Source organism: Dermacentor albipictus, chromosome 2 (assembly GCF_038994185.2).
Source record: "Dermacentor albipictus isolate Rhodes 1998 colony chromosome 2, USDA_Dalb.pri_finalv2, whole genome shotgun sequence".
Classification (NCBI taxonomy): domain Eukaryota; kingdom Metazoa; phylum Arthropoda; class Arachnida; order Ixodida; family Ixodidae; genus Dermacentor; species Dermacentor albipictus.
In genome coordinates this window covers 189,833,500-189,853,625 of record NC_091822.1, presented here as the reverse complement: position 1 = coordinate 189,853,625, position 20,126 = coordinate 189,833,500, and the positions used below count along the sequence as shown (strand labels likewise).

The 20,126-nt window shown below is 43.5% G+C and overlaps 1 long non-coding RNA gene across 1 annotated transcript; it reads left to right on the top strand.

The window, feature by feature from the left end:
- The first annotated feature begins 990 nt into the window (after nt 1–990).
- Nucleotides 991–10,750, top strand: LOC135919581 (uncharacterized). The gene is made up of 4 exons (XR_010570007.2): nt 991–2,216; nt 3,382–3,434; nt 4,498–4,687; nt 5,764–10,750. It is a non-coding gene; the product is annotated as an uncharacterized lncRNA (long non-coding RNA).
- Nucleotides 10,751–20,126: the final 9,376 nt, after the last annotated feature.

Sequence of the window (20,126 nt, the reverse complement as noted above, 5' to 3'; positions counted from 1 at the left end):
TGCTGAAATGATGTTACCGACATGTTACCGACATGTGGTGTATCATTCTTTCGTCAAGCTTGTCATGTTCTGCAATTACATCGAACTCTAAATATCGATTTTCCTTGAACATGTTTGTTGATATATCACACGCTTAAGCGATAGCTGGCTTCCTATGCTAAGGAAGACCCGGATTTGTCACAATGGATTCTGACCATAAGTAAATCTAAAAAATATAGCATTGGCTACTAAAGAGAGCACAGCAACGAGATAACAAGTTCAGTAGGCGCACTCAACAGTGTCGATTGTAAATGTAATTGCGCTACGTAAAGTTAAATTTTGAGGATTTAGGTTCCAAAATCAAGATCTTGTTATGGGGCGCACGGTAATTGAAAACTGCAGATTTATTTTCAGCAGCTCGGGTTATTTACCGTGCACGGAATGCACAATATACGCGCGTTTTCGCATTCTGCCCCCATTGGAATGCGACTGCTGCGGTTGTGATTGGACCCGTGACCTCGAGCTCAGCAGCGCAACACCAAAGCCACTGGGCTACCGCAGTGCGTTGTGTTCCGCGACCAGAAACAAACACTAGCGTACGCAGCACTGCTTTTGAACCCCCCAGAAATTTAAAAACAAAAATGTAGCAGTTTCCCCCCCAATGCTGCATGAACCACTGCACGAACAACTGCACGAACCAAGGTTCGTAGCTTCATCGCCTGAATAAACTGCAGTAAACAATCGCTTACTCCGTAAATTAGCAAGCACGGGGTCACGCGCGCACGTGCAAACATGAACAGATTTCACTCAATGACCGCGAACACTCGCTGCCACAGCGTCCGCGTGATGAAGGGCGCGAACAGAGCGGACAGAACGCTTCTGCTGCCTCGTCCTTCAAAGCGTCCCCGAAACTTGAAACGGCGATATAGAAGCGCCTTTCCCCTCTCCCCCCCCCCCCTCCCCACTTTGCACCCATCGGGAATTATCTCCAAGACAGAGCGAGAGTGGCGCCAGACCGGGCTAGAGCAACGGCCAGAGGAGAAGCGTGCTAAACCAGCGCCTCCTTTCCCCGGCTTGCGCGCGTTTTATCAAGTGACCACCTATAGATACTTGGGGCACCCATCCAGGCACTATACATCTCGGCTCGCCCTCGCACACTTCCTTTAACGCGCACAGCTAACGGCGCAGGATAGGATCTTATCGCACTTTATACGTAAGCTCACGGCAACACCGACAGATATATTTCGGCGGTTGTGTCCATATAATTGCTATCGCAAAATTCGCAATACATAGAAAATTTTACTAAGGACCAACCACGCTGCTGCCATGTCGTGATAGAGCGGTGAACGATAGTTCTAGAAAATGTGTTGCTAAATCTCCGCCAAATGACTACACGCTCGCATTTGGTGAGAGCGGCACACAGTCGCAAGAACTTGTGGAGGAAATACCGGAGTTCTGGCAGCTTCAGGTGCACTAGATCATTCAGTAACATGGGCGGCTTTGTAGTTCTACCTTACATCAGAGCAAACTGCACTCCACAGAAATCAAGGGCAGCCGCACCGTTATAGCTAAGAAAATTAAGGACAATTACGCCGCGTCTTCAGACTTCGAGCACGCTCCGACAGCCCAGCGATAGGTATTTAAAACACAACCACACTCGGACGAGAAAAGTTTGCTTCTGCCAAGTGAACGTAGCGGGTATTTCAAGACGCGTGTTAAATTCATGGCTGTTTCATTCGTAAACATTACTTAAGTGACGTAAAATTATCAGTGAGCAAAACAGTTTTTATTTCAACGCGAGGAAACAAAACCGAAACTAGCGCAACTGTTTTGCTCAGTTGTGCAGCTACAAAATGATCCAGAGCCGAAGCCGTCAATAGCATGACGCCATTTTCAAGTTGCGCTGCCTCACGCTCGTGTCGTTGAGTGGTTCTGAAATCGCTGCGCTAGGGGAGACTGCAACCAAGCGTTGCGGCAAGTTACGGTGGGAGCTTCTGTCCGTGCTGTGTGATTGCGACCAGGGGACCGCCGCCAGCAGCAGCGTTTCGCCGATTTCGTCTTTGCCGACATCGAGCAAGTGCGCTCGCCGGACCGTAACAAGCGCCCGAAGTGCTGCGGTTTGCACTGCATCTTTCATTGTGATATGGGAGATCGCAACGGACAGAGACGACCAGATGCATACGAACCACTACCAGCGGGGACCTGTGACCTGTGCCATATTTCTCTTAACGTCTCAGGTAAGCATATCAGCTTTTGTTCCGAGTTTACAAACGGCGCGTACTCGGCCCTTCCGGTACGGCTACATTTTGCGCCATGTTTCTCTTGGCAGTTCACAGACGTTTCTTAGGCATGCGTGCGCGTATGTATGCGGAAATACTACTGGCAGACGGAAGCCTCAGGATAAACACCGTTCTTAACGACTCTAGTGACGAGTGGCCTGTCGCATCGAAAAATCCGTAGAATATCAAGTACTGCGTAACTTGAAGTGTATATACAATACTAGCACCAGTGTGACTTTCGCGTGGCGAAGACAGGTAATCGAAAGGGCAGCTTGTGCATTCTGAAGATTTACTAGCGCTTTAGGTATATTGCCGCGAATAATAAAAGCGCTACAACGCTGTATGGCAGTGTCAGGCGATGTGGCAGCACAGATATTTTAAGAGCGGTTAAGCGGCTGCTTGCACAAGCGAACAGACACTGCGCTTTCAAAGCGCTGAAAGAGAACAAACTTTTTGTGCATTTGGCTGTAAGTAGAAAACACATTAGCTCACAATCTAAGCCTATATATAATGTATTATTTTTACGTAATCTTTATTTTCACGGTTGTAAAAATTTAAAAGCATGAATATGCTGCAACATTTATATAGTAAATCCTACTACGCTTACAAAACCTGGCTGTGTTATGTGGTAAAATTGTACTATTGCTACTGGATTTTTTATATTGAGTCCGGTGGTTTATGAAAAAAAAAGGTCCTTTTATGTGTAGTTTTATGTTAGTGCGTATATTTGCCCAGCAGAAATGAGTTGATTGCAAAGTTGTACCTTCCAGTGAGCTGCATATGAACCCAAGTTTATCCTGTCTTGGCTATTGTAATGTGCATACAGCAATTTTAAGTATATACAGCTGTAGTTGGCTTAGTCGCTGCAACATATTTTGTAAAAGTAGAAGGCCATTTATTATTTAGCTGCTTCCATGCAGAAATACCTTTTTTCTTGTAGCAAGAAACGCTGACAGTATTGAATGAAATGAAGTGTGTTGTATTTTTCTACTAACTTAAAGGAAATTTCGTCTGCCGTGTATCGGAGATTAGTTTACCTTCTTGTACTAAGCAATGCATTATGTCCTCGGCTACTGCTGTTGTCCTGTATATTTTTATAATTTTGAAATGTATTTTATTTTAGGTATTCAAGAAATGGCAACAGCCAGAAGTCACCATCTTACCAGCACGTTATGGGTGAGACAAATCGTAGCAGGCACTTTTGCATATCTCATTAGCATATGATGCTATTTGTTGTAATTTTTGTGTCCACTTTCCTGTCTTTATGCATTTTACTATTATTGTGCAAAGGGCAACAGTTTTACATTGAGACAGAGTAATCACCCAAAGGGGGGACATGGCTGGAGGAGACAACACACACAAGCCTCCTTTGTCCGTATCTTTATGTTGCGCAGTTACTCTGTCGTTATCTACCAACAAGCCCAAGTTCCTCATCAGCTACATTTACTAATGATCCGTTATTACAGTTTCATTGACATAACATTGAAAGTACAGAGGTACACAGGAGGACAAGAGACTTGAACTGATGAAGAGCCGTAGAACAAGGACCGCTGGAGCCAATATTTCGACAAAGAGAAGGAGATTTTTCTTCTCAAAACGTTGGCTCCAATGAATTTTCTTGTTCTATCACTATTTACGGTTGAAAGAAAGCATTATTCCTCTTGCTGAAGTATTATGCATTATGGCATAAAAATTAGCAGGGTGAAATATGAGGAATGTCAAAATTCTTGTATATTCCAGCGCTAAAGCGAAAGCCAGGAAAACAAGATGTAGAGAACCACATTGTTATTTTTCACTGCCCAGTTTAGCCAGCTTTATTCCAAGCTTGCACTTTGTTGCATTAACGACCACTGGAATTCGTTAATTGAATTAGCTTGGTGATTTACTTATATTAAGAGATTTTGAACTTGTATTAATGCAGCTTAACATAATGCATGTAAAAATAATTTACAATGACATATTTAGGTGGCAGGCTTGCAGTTGTCTAGCAGATCACTTGATGGTATGAGCTCAGGTTTCAACCGAGCTTCCATGCACAAACCGGTTACACATTTTTTGTTTCATTGTTTGGATTTTCATAAACATAAGTACCGTTTCTTTTTTGTTGGGCTTCTAGTTGTGTCGTAGGGCCTAACTGTTTACCTTTATTTGTATTGGTAGCCATGTTACACAGACAGCTCAGTTTTATTGTAAATCATGTCATGGTAGGACTAAGAACATTTGTGCAAATTTGTTGCAGGTACACTCTGGCGGCTCCTACCCCTGTGTCCTCCCACCACCCTGTCCTGACTACATCCACTAGGTAGTTGGGAGCCTTTGGCGGCTTCTTCCACTGCATCCTGCTGCCACCATGTCCCGACTATGTCCACTAGGGAGTTGGCAGCCTTAGTGATGATGCCAGCAGGCTGACAGCGGACAGAAAGATTCAGGTAAATACCTGTAATTAAGTGACATCTTTTTGAGTGAAATGGCTTGTCACTCAGCAATGAAAGACGTAACTTCGAAGTAGTTTAGACTCCCTGCTATCTGTGCAGGGATGCTCAAGTCCATGCATTTTGTCTTAGCCGCCAAGAGGCTATGTGTATTAGACGAAATGCGATGTAAATTTTCAAACTGCAAGAGACCACTTGCACAATTTTTTTTTGCTTAACACAAAAACTACTTTGATAAAGCTTTACCAATTTAAAAAGAATACAATGTACGCTCATACATGGTATTTGGCATAAATTTACTAGGGCTGCCTCAATGATAAGCAGGCCGATAAACGTACACCAAAACTGTCTTCTTTTCCAAGTTCATCCTCCTCTCTGCACTGCTGCATAATGTATCTTTCTGATACCATTCTTGCACACAGCACAAGTCCTAAACACATGGATTGCATAAATTTGCAGCTTTTGCTGTAGGTCACTTTTGTGAAAATAAAGTTAATAAGCCATTTTGTCCATTTTTAATCAGCCATAATAAACTGAGCAGTGGCTAATAAGCAGTCAAGTTTTTGGTGTAAGGCCTCTCTTCGTTGTTAAAAATTTGGCCCTCTTAATGAAATAACCAAATTTCTGGCTGCCATTTTATGATGCATACTTTGGTGCATTACACGAAATTTGACATAATGTTTATGGCAGTAAAAATTTTTTTTTGCTTCAAGTATTGTGTGAAATTGAGATTTTTTCTATAATGAAAGGCCCTCAGTTTTCAAGAAGAAATTCCAAGTGGTTGTGTGCCAGGTTGGAACAGCTGGCATGGAATAGCCTACTTACACAAATAGGGAGGGTCATGTACACTTGACTTTATGTTAAGATACTATTATTGATCCACAAAAGACAAATTGAAGGATTCCATCCTATAAGCAGCTCTTCACATTCATTTCCACTTTTGCACATTTATATACCTTGAGTCTGGTGACTTCTGTCTGTTTTCATCATCTGCTGTGTGCAGATGGTAAACTTCAGATTTGCCCTATGGTACAGAATATTTTGGTGCTAATATATGAAACTGTGTTTTTCAGGTTGCCTCGAAATTTTACCCAAGCGATGCCGCACACTCGGGCCAGGCCTCTTGCGAACGACGTATAACCAGGCTCAACGCATCAGGGTCGAGGGAGTCCGGAGATCAAGGCAACCTGCTCTGCAACCAGCGTGCAACCTTTGGTGACCCCTCTACATGTGCTACCTATTTCACAGCTGTGCCTCACCTACCATCTATCCAAACAGCATCACCGGCTGTGATCACTTATCGAACCATGGATGAATGTTGGGGTGGAGTGATTTGAACAGACATTCTATTTGTCTCTTCAAATTCATTGTAAATATTTCTGTTATAATTGATATGTGTCTTTAGTATCTAGTTTTTAATAGTTCCTTTCTCTTAGAATTCTCACCATCAGCCCCTGCTATTCTAATGTATACCTGCCTTTAAGCCCCGTTTCTCGTAGTTCTTTCGTACTTGTGGATGTAATTGATAGGTTATTAATTCTTGTTGTACGGAAGGCTAAAATACGAACTTACGGCATTTTTTCTTCCTTTGATAATCTACAGCACTGCAATGTGTTCAAAAAATGCAACATAACACGGGCTCTGGTGCAGGATAAATTTAAGAGCAATATAGAGTACTTATTTCAAGCACCCATTATTTTTTAAAAACTCAAGGATATAGGAGCACAAGAAAGAAACTATTGAACTAGAGAAACATTGGTTCCCCTCATAAGTCTGGCAATAATGTGACTTCTTTCACTGCAAAGATACTGGTACTCGCATACAAGGTTTGAGACATGAAAGCTATGATACCCTTGGCATTTCTCAGTGCTTATTTGCCACACTGACGAATGTCAAAGGCAGCATAGGTTTCATGCACACATTGGTTGTATTACACCTTTTGAGTATTGCATTTCTCAAACACACGGGTTTGCAGCAGTGCTTTAAATAGCAGATGTATTTCCTAATTTTCAGAATTTGTTAGTGCAAGAGTAACGCTACAGATCATGTAAAAATAATTTTACAGACTATATGTCCATGGATGCATGTTTCTTCTGATGACGTAGCAGTGCCATGTGGTCGGGGGATGAATGTCTATTTCAGATTTAAATATTGGCTTCCAGGCCTGGGTTAGTCTCCTACACTGAGTATTCTAGGTCAAAGCCCAGTTACTAGAGGAAAGTGAATAAAACTAGGAATTATAAACATCAAAAGATCTTGTTCGGGACACTAATGTAACAATCAGCAAGGTTCTTTGTGCATTCATTTCCAGATTTGCGAGATTATATTTTGACTGGTTTCATTAATGCGAGAACAAATATTTGTTTATTCTCATGCTAGAGTTGGCTGCCCCCATTCGCATACAACCCCTTTACAGGCTAAAAATTAAGTGTATTAATAGGCTGTTTTTCGGTTTTGCGCCCTCAGTGTTAAGGGATGCAAATGGTGTCATACAACAGAATGCAGAAAAATGTCTAAGGAATGCAAGCAGGGCATGGGACTTTTTAGACAGATGCATGTGTGTGCTATTTATAAAACTCCCTATGGTATGCCTCAAGGAGTTTTGTAACCCTTTGGTAGAAACACTGACACCCACTTATTAAGGGGAAATGCTCCTCGAAACAACATTTTTAATTTGTACTAGAAATTTGAATGTACTGCTATTCATAGGCAGTTTTATGTAGATTTGAATTGTCATTGGTTTTTGTGTAGCTGGTGTTTAGTTATGTCCTACATAGTGGCAATATATTTTTATGGGCACTTGTGTGTAAAAGTTTCGCAAATGGTTTCATGCTGTATCTTATTTAGCTAGGTGTATACCGCAAAGTGGCGATACCTATCCAAACAGCTTGTACAATTACTGGAATTATGCAAAAAATATTAGGCCACTTTAAATAATTTTTAGATTGCAATTTCAATTAGATACTGGTATTCTGCTTATCTTGAAGAGTATGTATGCCAAATTTAATTTGTAAAGGACAATTATAAAGCACGAGGTTATTCTCATGCTATTGTGAGAAAAAATTATTGAAGTATTCTCAATAATTTTAGTAGCAGGCCTGCCTGCCTGCCTACTAATCTTGCATACTTCTAGTAACTTTACGTGCTGTTTGAATAGATATCGGCACCTGGCAGTCTACAGGGAGCTGAGTTAGCTGCAGCACACTGCTTTTTTGTGAAAATTTAATACACAAGAAAGTGCCCGCAAATATCACTATGTATTTCGCCGTTGTATAGGACATAACTCACGAAGCAGCTAAACAAAAACTAATGGAATATATGAAATCTGCATGAAGAACTCTACAATTGGCTCTCTTTTGAAACCTCTAGTACAAATAATAAAAATATTTCGAGTAATATTCAACCAGCAAAACGTTCCCCTTGCTACAGTGACCTACAACATAGCGACGCAAAGCTTAAGGCAAGTCCTCTTGTCGAAGCAAATATGGGCTGTCTTCCCAAGGGCTTCTGTTAAAGACGGTGAATTTTCCTGCATTTACCAGAAGTGCAATACTAAAATGTTTGTGAATTTGCGATTGGTATTGGCACACTAACAGAAAAAAAGACAGTTCTGTGAAATGTAGACTTGAGACGTGACTTTGTTGGACATTTAAATTTTGACTCCATATATTTGTGTTTTGTACTGAGTGTTTCACCGGTGACTGCCACTAATTATTGAACATAACTGCTTCATGACAGTGCGACAATTTTCACTAACATAAATTTTAGCTGTGGCAGGCATTAGAATTACAGTACTCAATAACGTCTACTTTGTAAGAACTCAGACTAGCACCAGTTCTGAGATACATATACCCAAAAAGTAATGATCAAATAGATTTCTTTTCCACACAGAATTGCCCTACAAGGATTACAGAAGGCTTTTTGGCAAAGTAATATCCGAAAGAGCAAAGCATGTTCCACCAAGTATGGTGACAAATATTTCAGAGCTGCTAGTCTGAGGACTCCTACAAACTAACAATACCTTCAGCACTGACTAGCTTCAATAATGGGATGTCAGTGTTTTGCTAAAATTAATGAAACTTCAATTATTGTGATCTTGTTTAAGAAGACATATGTAATTAACATGCAGTTCTAATCTCTGTCACTTTTGTAAATATTTCCCAATTATTTTTTCAGGCTACAATTTTTGGTTATAATGGTATTCATTGCAGAAAAAGCTAGTACATGGCATTTAATAAAGAAGGTACTGGTCATTGTAGATTTTCTGTCTTCAGCATTTGTTCTGTTCCACAGCTGTTTCTTGAAATCTGAAATGATTTACCCATCACTTTGTTAGCGATCAACAGGGAAATCTATCAGTATGTTTTGTTTAAAATGGAGCTGATAAACCCAATAGTTAGGCTATTTGCTAATTATAAATTACAATGATAATAGTACAGGACCATAAGAACAGACTGATGCTGAATAACAGCTGTGCCCAGCTACATCCACGCAGCTTTGCCACACAATGTGCATGTGTTCAGAAGAGCCAAATGCCCCAGAGAGAAAGCAACAGTAACTAATTGTTCGTCATCTTGTACAAGCAGATTATGCGCTAGATGTAAATCATGCTCAGTAAATACATAAGTCAGTCATGTGAGGTGTCTCACTTTTGGTTGCAAGTTGGAACTTGTTGCAATCTTGGTTGTTTTTATTTTGTTTCCTTTGTGAGCATGAGTGACTCAGTTGCCTTGACACATATTATCAAAACTGTTTCTTCATCACTGGGAATCACAAAATTTCAATTACACATAAAATTTCCAGTTACTGATATGGTAGACTTCGAAGTTAATTCTCTTATCTACCAAGTAGTTTTATCATTCATTGAAACATATCCATGCAATGCACAATGGGACCCCAAATTATAAATATCTGTTCTTGCTTTCTACCCTGCTCTACAACATTATGATGATACAAAGCAAAACTATAAGTTTACAATTGTCCCCCATAACCTGAGTTTCGCTTAGAATTTGAAAAACAAAATTGACATCCTGCTATAGTGTGAGAGTTGCTTTGGGCACCAAGTGAACTGCGTAGCACCTGTGCTAGAGTACACAACAAAGCAGAAAATCGCACCAGATTGCAATGGCAGTGGTAAGTTAAGAACAGAAAGTTAAGAACAGATGTTTTATTTCACGCACCATTAATGTGGCTTATCATCTGCTCCTGTTTTGTGGGAACGCATACATTGGGAAGACAATTTTTTGCACCAATCTTACCTTAGTGGGACACTTGAGAAAGGTAGAAATCAAGAACAGGTATTCACACTTTGTTGCCCACAGTGTATTTATTATCTGAATGTGTTTCACTCTACAAAAGACTACTGTGGTAGATAATCATAAAGACCAAGACAAAAGAATTAAAAGAAGTATGTGTCAGTCATCCTTCCATGATCTCCCGTGTTTATAGCAACACTTCTTTCTGCATATGTGCGAAAGTGTAGGGAAGCATTACATAACTCAGTCATGCTTTCCAAGTTAAAAATCGGAATAAGGACTATCACAAGAACATTGTATGAGTGATTTGTAAATGTGGCATCTAATCTAACTTATTTACGTATGTGCTGAGGGTACATTACAGCCAGTGCATAATCTGTCTGCTCTTACAGGATAGCTTGTGATGAGTAAAAGAAGCCTTCCTCACATTTTCCTCTTTGTTTCTTTTGGACCTCGGTGCACCATGTGTATTGTTACAGCTGCATGCATGCAGCTGGGTATAGTTTGTGTTCTGCTAACTCCCTTGTCCTCATTATTCATGTGCTATCTTTGCCGTAACAAAATACAGCTACCTGTGCTACATATTTTGTCAGCGTGTTTGCATTATGGCAAGTTTTGTATTAGTGGTTATTGCAATCTGCGAAATTGTCTGTCAGCTATTATACTTCGTCTTAAAAAGTATGTTTGTCAACATAAATAAACAATTAGTATAAATTTTGCTCTATTTATTTTTGTAATATTATCTGTTGTGAAGCTTTTATACACTGTTGCATGTTGTATGACAATAAAATTGATGAACAACTTTTTAATGTGGTATTTTTCAGATCAATTTTCAACTGACGCTAACACACACAAGTTGTGGGGGAAAAGTGCCAACAAGAGTACCATAAGGTAAGACAGCTGTTCTTACTGTTAGATTGGATTATCAATTGCCAACCAGTTGTTTTCAGCAAGCATAGTATAACGCATAGATTATGTAATCTAAGTTGGAATATTGTTTTTATTGCACTTGATTATCTGGGTCTCCTTTGTACATAAGTGCGGCCTTCTTTATTTGTTGTGTAGCTTACTTGCTTAAAATGTTAAATCGTAAGTTCTAAATAAAAACGTCTCGAAGAACAGTGAAATAGGTTTAACTTATAAATGTTTTGACATTAGAGACCTGTGCAGTGCTGAATTGAACTTCTACATGAGTTACATAATATTTTGGGGTCTCATTATGGTTCTGAGTTGCGTTGCAGTGTCATGCATATGCACCTGCAGGCTACATATTGGATGTTTATTTAAGACTGTTTTGCTTGGTTGGCTATTGATTCCAGTTTAATGGTAATGAGAACTGTCTTGCTTTCATGGCGATTCTGTGCTGACTAATACATTTGAATTTTCCAGAAGACAACAAAGGGTGATGAAATGTTAACATTTTGTTGCTAACCTGCCACGTCCTTTTTGGCAAGTTTGCTATGGGTTCTTTCTTATATGTTGTCTTTTCACAGTAGCCATCTTGAGAACTAGCCATAGTCATGTGTAATTACAGCAAAAGTTGGTGACACATTTTGAAAAGCGGCTCGACACTGCCATCCGAGAGTCAAACGACTTACATGGATTAGTTATTTTACTCCATTTACAAGAGTCCTGCACCACGCACTAAGGGTAACTTGACACACACTGCTGGAGTCATCAGACTCGTCAAGAAGAGTTGACCGAATCCTTCAGCAGTGGTCATGTCACCCTTTTATCTTGAGTCGTTCGACTCATTTAGAATTGTTAACGGACTCCCTCAGCACTAGTCTTGTAACCCTTTTGAGAGGGTATAGGCGACTATTACAACAGAGTGTGCATGACTATTGTGTGCGGAGTCACGCAAACACCTTGTATTGAGCACGGATAGTCTCGGGACTCTCTGCCGAAAGAGAGTTCGGGTGTCTCCCACAAAGTGTGTCGTATACGTGGCGAATCCAGACTCTCCGAAAAGAGTAAGAGGTACTCTTTTTTTTCTTAGTGTGCGACTTTCTGATTCGCCCTCGTACTTGAGTGCTCGACAGTAAAGACGCCGTGCTTTGTCCAGTGCACGTGCTTGATGTCAAGGTGAAGCTTTCTGGACGAACCATCCTGAACTTAGCGGACCGTGGCTGCTGCTGCTGTGTTACCGAGCAGCTCACCCGCAGGATTATACAGAATAGGTTTACTGTACCACTAAAGCTGTGCCAGTGATCGGCTCTCTTCCTTGCGGAATTTCCCAGTGAAACAACGAACGGTACCTAAATATCCTCGCTGCAACAAATGCACGACTTCGAGCGCATAATTCTTTTAATAAAACGAAGCTTCCCGCGCCTTAATTCCTGGGCTTTGTCGCATCTGCTCGGTCGGCTTCGCGCGCCGAGTAAGGTGTGCGCGGTCTGACGATATATATAGCGCAATAGGTCGATCCCGGAGATGGCAGGAGAAAAAGTAGGGCCTCCCGAAGACAGTGTAATCCTCGGTCGCGCGGATCACGTGGTCTCCGCGTCATGCTGTCTTGCTGGGCAGGCACGTTATCGCTATGATGGAAAGCGCGTTACAAAAAATGAACAGTTTTACACTGTTAAGACAACCACGTCGTGAAAATTCAAAATGAGCGCTGGATCTACATAATATTTTTCTCTCTCTCTATTTCACACCCCCTGTCCCTCCGCTCTCGTAGATAGTAAACTGGTCAGTCTCGTTAACTTTCCTGGCTTTCATTCTCGGCTTGCAGGGTCTCACTCTACTGTCGCTTCTATGTGGGGAAAAAAGAAAAGAAGAAAGAAGGAGAAACCAGCTAGCAACATTGAAAAGACGTTACCGGGCGCGCCGTTCAAGAGGAACAACGGGGGGTGCCAGCAGCAGCACGGCTGCGTGTTCAGCGAGCCGAGAGCAACGAATGTCGCGACGACGCGGCTAATCCGGCGCGCGGCGATGCGCGGATATCGCCGACGTCCGCATCCTTGGAACAGCTCCGCGCGCGGACTTGTCGTATACGCACTCCCGCGCCACCGAGTCCGGGCGGCCCCGCAGCCGCAATGCCGAGTGATCGATCAGGAGCGCGACCGCCAAGGGTCGAGCGCTTCCGGATGCGCGCTTGCCTTTCCACCGCGACTCCGCTGGCGTCGTCCCCCCGCGGCTCGACGCCTTGCGTGCAGCACATGGGACGCTGATCCGTCCGGCAGTAGAACGAAAGACACTGAGCCCGAATGCCCGCGTAGTTTTGCGATACAAAGTGACTAAGCTAAAGCACAGCGAGTCAGGGTTGTTTAGCATTGATGAATCGCAGACGGCTTCGAAGTTCGAGATAGATGGTTATACGCATTTTAAACTCATTTTAATTGACCTTTGACGTTGTATTGACTGCGCGCGAGTTCAAACTTGATTATTTTTTGTTTTTTGTTTTTGTTGTTTTCAAACTCGCACTTAAGTGTGACATCATGTCAATCAGTATTTTTCGAGTTATTTACATCACTCATGGCGCATTGCGGCGCCATGAGTGATGCCGCGCGACTAGCCGCTCGAGGCAATTTGCGTGTGTTTGCGGGCTTCTTTCACGCTCGCAAAAACCCTTTTATGTAGTACGTATTGAGGAACAGAAAGCTGTATCGGGATTTTTTCATGTCGCTCTACAATTTTCTCATTGATGCTTTTCATCTAATTATAATATTTGAGACGTTGATTAATTAATTAAGACTAATAATCTAAATAGGCGGAATGAAAAAAGTAGTTTGAGTATCTGAAAGCGACGGCAATCAACATTATCTTTGTTCCGTCCAGCTACGTGGCATCTGCATATTTTTAAACTCTGGCTAAAGTTAGCTGGGACACCCTGTATAAGCGCTGTACCAGATTTCATTGCGCACGAGACAACACATTTCAGTCCTACGCTTGTGCTTCCAGTTAGTTCAATGTGCCGTTTTACAGCTACTCGTGCTTTCGACTTTCAGAGTCCAAAGCAGCGGCACTTGTATACAGCGTAGCGGCCGTCGCACTCACCCTCAGTATAAGAGGAGAGAGAGAGGCCTGCTTCGCGGCGTGCTGCATGCACAAGAGGAGAAGGATGAAGGGTACTACATAGGCCACGTGTGGGCATGCACACAAAGCACACAAGCGCACATACTTGAGGCGACACTCGTTTCACGAGGGAAGTGCTTAAGGTATATGTTCTGTATACGAACACTAGTGAACGACACCGCAGGTGACGCTTCTTCGAGCACGATTAAAATGCTGAATCTGCATGGAGGCGAAAGGGAAAACGCGTGGTTCGGAGCAGCATGCCGAACTGTAGTCAGCTCTATAGACAGCTGAATTTCTAACAAACGGCGATTTGCGTTAAACAACGTTTAAACTGATCGATTGTGTGGGCATCCACGGCCGCGCCTGCAGAGGGCGCATGCACGGAAGTCAGAGGTCAAAGCTGCGAAGGTGTCTTCTCACTTCCCACGGTCGTCTTCGCACCGAACGAGATTAACGATAGCGAAATGAGAACTGTTTTATTGTTCCCTTTTATTTAGTTTGTCATTGCTCGCGTTGGGAAGCTGCGTTGACTGCGTTGACCGACTATTTATCACAAAGGTTCCCAGGCCGAAGGGTGATCACGGCTCGACAGAATGCAAATCCGTGTGACCGAACCATCCTCGTTGGCGTTGGCGCATATTTTTTAGAGTACAAGCGTGCTGTGTAAACACATCTCTGTTGTTATAGCAGCCCAATGCCAGCGGACAAATCTGCGTCTAGACTGGCCCCAAGTGCGTTCGCGTGAGAAATATCAAATATACACCCGCCCACGCTAGCATGATAGCTCATTGCTTACTTTAATGCAAAGTGCAATGAGGCGAGTTACTTTACATCAGGAAACTCAAGAAAATCACTCGAGGTGCTGGCGGACGCTTTGTTTTTCTGTATTACAAGGACTTTGTTGTGATACTTCTGTCGGGAATTACATAGGGTGAAAAGGCCAATATGTTTTTTTTTATTTAGATGCAAATAAAAGAAATAGATGAAGACAACGTGTAATGGTGATGGCTACTGCTTTTTGCATAGCAGAAACAGCAATATAATTCATAAATATATATGCAGTACAAAAAGAAAAAGAAACAACGTCATAGGGCCAAAGATCTATAGCACATAGTCCTATACACATACGAACATGTAGACATAAAAGGCACAGGCAAGTCGCGCCACAATGAGTTCCTAAACAGAGTCGCAAACACACACAAGCAACCGCGATGCAGTCTGCGATGGGCAGGTGAACAAATGAGGAATAAACACTCATATAGTAATACACGCACAGAGAGGTGACAAGTCATAAATGAGCTTCGGCACATAATAAAGAAAGAGTATAACACCTAATATACACTGCTTCTCCTTATGGTTTCCCCCTCCCACGTATCCCCATGTGGTCAACGCCGTACAGGAGGGACAGTTTTCAACCTGTCCAAGACAAAACGGGAATACTTCTCTGCTTCCGAAATTTCTGGTGACACCGTTCATGGTTTGACAAAGACTCACATCTATGAATGCTTGCCTGCATGTGCACTCACTAGGGTAGGTACACTGAAGGGTAGGTACACCACTCCATATGAGTGAACTTGTACGAAAGGACAAAAATATTCTCTTTCATGCAGCATGTTTTCTATTACAATCACTGTCTCGTGTGACTTACCAGGAACAGTACACCATGTCCTTTTTGTACGCGCATGAACGGAAGACTCTCTACCAAAAATTGGCAATATCGAACGTTTAGTGAAGAAGCGTAGCATACTGGGATCTTGGCCAGACAACAGATCCAATTGCAGAGCTATTTGGTCATTACTTGCATTCCTGCACAGCACGGGGGTTGGCTCGCAGCTGTGAAAGTCCGCCAGAAAGAGTGTTAATTCACGTCTTTCTGTCCATATCGTCACCACTCACAACCCTCTCCCATTCCCTCTACCCTGACGCAGGCTAGGTAAGTCAACGTCGGGCCGACCTCTCTGTCATTAATTAAATAAACTCCTCTCTCTCTCTCTCTCAAGCTTTCATATGTACCAACTCAGTGTTATTTACCCGCACGTAACATTTTACTGAAACGAACGTGCAAGTTAAAAACCTTAGCTGGTCTTCGGCGACGGCCGTCAACTGTCTTTGCTCAACGGCTATCGTACTTCACCGAAAAGAACATTACGATGCGGAGGAATGGTGCGTGTCCATTCGGGCTCGCAGGCAACCTTGTTCCTGCGCACGACGTTCGGTGTCGCCCGTACACCGTCGCGTCGCCGTGCAGACTAGCGCACACAGCTTCTCGCACGCTGCACCGAATCCATCGGAGCGGCGTCTGCGGCGGGGACACGTCCCTGACCTCGTCGCTTCCGCTCGGACAGCGTCGGCGCCGCCGCCGAGCGCGCATCCATCTTTGGCGTCGCGGCTGCCGGGGAGCTGAGCCGAGCCGCGCGCGACGCGACGCTCTTGTCTCGATGTGTGCCGCGACGCAAGAGGCGCGCGGGCCAAGGGGGCGACCGCGCGTGGCACCAACCTGTTTGTCGTCAAGGGCGCATAGAGGAGCAGCAGCAGAGGGGGGAAAGTCCCAGCGATGAAGCTTTCTTTTCTTTTGCGTTTCGTTTTCTTCATCATCGTAAGTACTGGTTCAATGTACCTCTTAAGACAATTTTAGTCTCGGCAGAAAACGCGCGTGCGCTACCGTCTCTGAAACTTCAGCATATCAACTTGTTAACGCGAAGATCGTTTCATTGTTGCATGCTGTGACGCAAGCCTAGCGTCGTTGCGAAATGCTTCTCAAGTATGAGCAATATGTTACCGTGTGAAAATTGACCCTAATGCTAGGTTGCAGACGGAGATAGCGATACTGTTTAATGAGAGGTAGATAGGTTTGCCTGCGCAGGTGGATTGGGCTGTGCAGATTTCTTTAGGGTCAGGTCAAGGCTCTCTCTCTCTCTCTCTCTCTCTCTCTCTCTCTCTCTCTCTCTCTCTCTCTCTCTCTCTCTCTCTCTCTCTCTCTCACACACACACACACACACACACACACACACACACACACACACACACACACACACACACACACACACACACACACACACACACACACACACACACACACACACACACACACATATGTACGTACGTACGTACGCAACGAGCGCGCGCGCACGGATGCACACATTTCGGACACAATCATGGACGCACTCATAGACACACTCACGGACCGGACGGACAAATGCTAACACAATACTTTGCATCGGCAACAGACAAGCGAGGAGGTTTAACAGCGCTTTCCCAGGATAATTTTTGGCTCAGCTGGCCATCGATTACTCAAGTTTTCGCACGAATGAAACGATGCGGGCTAAGCGCAAAAAAAAAAAATGCAGCAGAACTCATCTCACGATGACTGTCAATCGAGCAATGTAGCGACAGACCATGTTCGCGAAGTCGCATTTATTTAGGACGTGTAGTATTTCAGATACTTCCATTGCTTCGGCTGCGTGACGCATTCTCCGATATCGTCCTACTTTGCTATGGCGCGCACTTGCCAAAGTCGCTCATATACATGGCATGGAGGCATGAAGGCGACTGTATGACGCCGACCCAGCGACGATGGAATGACGAAGAAGGAACGATATCGATAGAATGGCAGAGGCGTATAACGACGACGACATGATGACAATGAGAAGTCGATTCTAAAATTATGGCAGTATAACGACGACGTGACAGGAAAGCATGGTACTTATACCGGTCAAACTAGTGGAAATCATCGCATGCGCAACCCAACATTTTCCAGATAGGTAGTTTCCAGATAGACAAACTTCCATTGATGCAACGAACCAACCAGCCCAAAAATCTACGCTCTTGGACAAATGACCACGGTGACATGAGGACAACTAGAGGATGATTGTATGACGACGGTGGTGTGTCGATATATGAGAATGTATGCGTGATAGCGTCTGTGTGATGACGACGCAATGATAACGATGGGTGTCAACGGCGGTATAATCACGATTTGATGACGACAGCCATGGTTACGATAGAAAGACGAACAATGAATGACCTTGATGGATCGACGAATTCGATATAGCGACGACAGCATGATAATAATAGGACGACGATACTGCGATGGCGAAACCACAGCGTGGCGATGGCGGAGTGACGAGAACGATGTATGACGAAGACGTCACGATGAGAGTTGGATGTCGCAGTTACATGACGCGATGGAACGACCACGATGGCATCCCGATGACGCTATGACAACGAATGCAAGATGGCGATGTCATGACAACGGAATTAGGACGATGGAATGTATGCATGATGACAGTGGCTTGACGATTGCTGTATCACGAAAGCTGTATGACAATGATGCCGTGACGACAACGGCACGATGAGAGTCGGGTGACGAAGCTGGGGTGACGACGATGGCATTTCCACGACGGTGTTACGATGATGGTCTGACAATGACGGCATGACCGTGGAGGTGGGGATATTAACGATTGAATGACCACATTATGATTACAATACAACGACAAAGGTTGACGTCGACGGAACGTCGAAGGTGGTATGACGACGACGGGTTGATGAGAATGGGATCGATGTTACTTAAAGTGATGACAATGATAAAACGATAGCCGAAAGACGACGCCACGACAACCACTGTGGGACGGCGGTAGCGTGATGAAAATGACATGACGAGACTCAGATGACTCGTGGAATGAAGAGGACGCGATGACGACCACGGCATCACGACCCCGATTAGGTAACTAGTGGCCTAAGCTATTACAAAACTTGAACCACTGAGTCGCAGTAGCAGGAGTGATGATGGCAGCATGACGAGATACCGATCACGAAGCTGGAGTGACGACGACTGAACGACCACGACGGCATCACTATGGCGCTGTGACAACGAATGCATGATGACTGTATGACAACGATGGCGTAACGACAACGGCATGACGACTGTCGGATGACAAAGCTGAAATGACGGCGACGCAACGACGACGATGGCATCACGACCACGAGCCCATACCTAGTGACCCAAGCTATTAAACAACTTGGGTCACTGGGTCAGCGTAGGCGTTGACGAGAGTAAGGTATCTAGGAGCTGGAATGACGACAATGAACGAGCACGATGACATCATAGATAGATAGATAGATAGACAGACAGACAGACAGACAGACAGACAGACAGACAGACAGACAGACAGACAGACAGACAGACAGACAGACAGACAGACAGACAGACAGATAGATAGATAGATAGATAGATAGATAGATAGATAGATAGATAGATAGATAGATAGATAGATAGATAGATAGATAGATAGATAGATAGATAGATAGATAGATAGATAGATAGATATTGATGTAACCTTTAACCTCGATGTGAAAATAACTAGAATATCAAATCCATTGCGCTGCAGCATTTACTGCTAGGTTATCACACATGAATGCACAAATATACACCTTTATAAAGGTTACTGTTTGATAGTTCAACTGCGTCATGTTCATATTGCGGTAACTTTCATAAAGGCGCACCCACTTCTTGTGGAACCTTGAAGCAATGCTGTTACATTAAATAATAATAGTCACGACCAAATAATGGGGTTTATCATGCACGATATTACAAGGCAGGCGTACAGAACAAGGACACAAGAGGAAATAAAAGGACAACACAGATGATTTCTAAGGTCTCGGTTATTTTTCATCAAGCCAAAAGGTAACAAACAAACAAACAAACAAACAAACAAACAAACAAACAAACAAACAAACAAACAAACAAACAAACAAACAAACAGCCAGCCAGCCAGCCAGCCAGCCAGCCAGCCAGCCAGCCAGCCAGCCAGCCAGACAGACAGACAGACAGACAGATAGATAGATAGATAGATAGATAGATAGATAGATAGATAGATAGATAGATAGATAGATAGATAGATAGATAGATAGATAGATAGATAGATAGATAGATAGATAGATAGATAGACATGGACGGACGGACGGACGGGCAGACATACGGACAGACATATTCTCATGCGGTGCTGCTTTCCAAAGGAAAGGCGAAGACGGCAACCACGACGACGAAGGCACGAGTATGATCGTGCATCTGGCACCCGAAAAAGCTGCAGAGAAGAATCTCCGGAGAGCCTCGTGGCGCAAGCGAGGAACGTGGGAGCGCCGGCATTGTGAAAGAGGAAGCC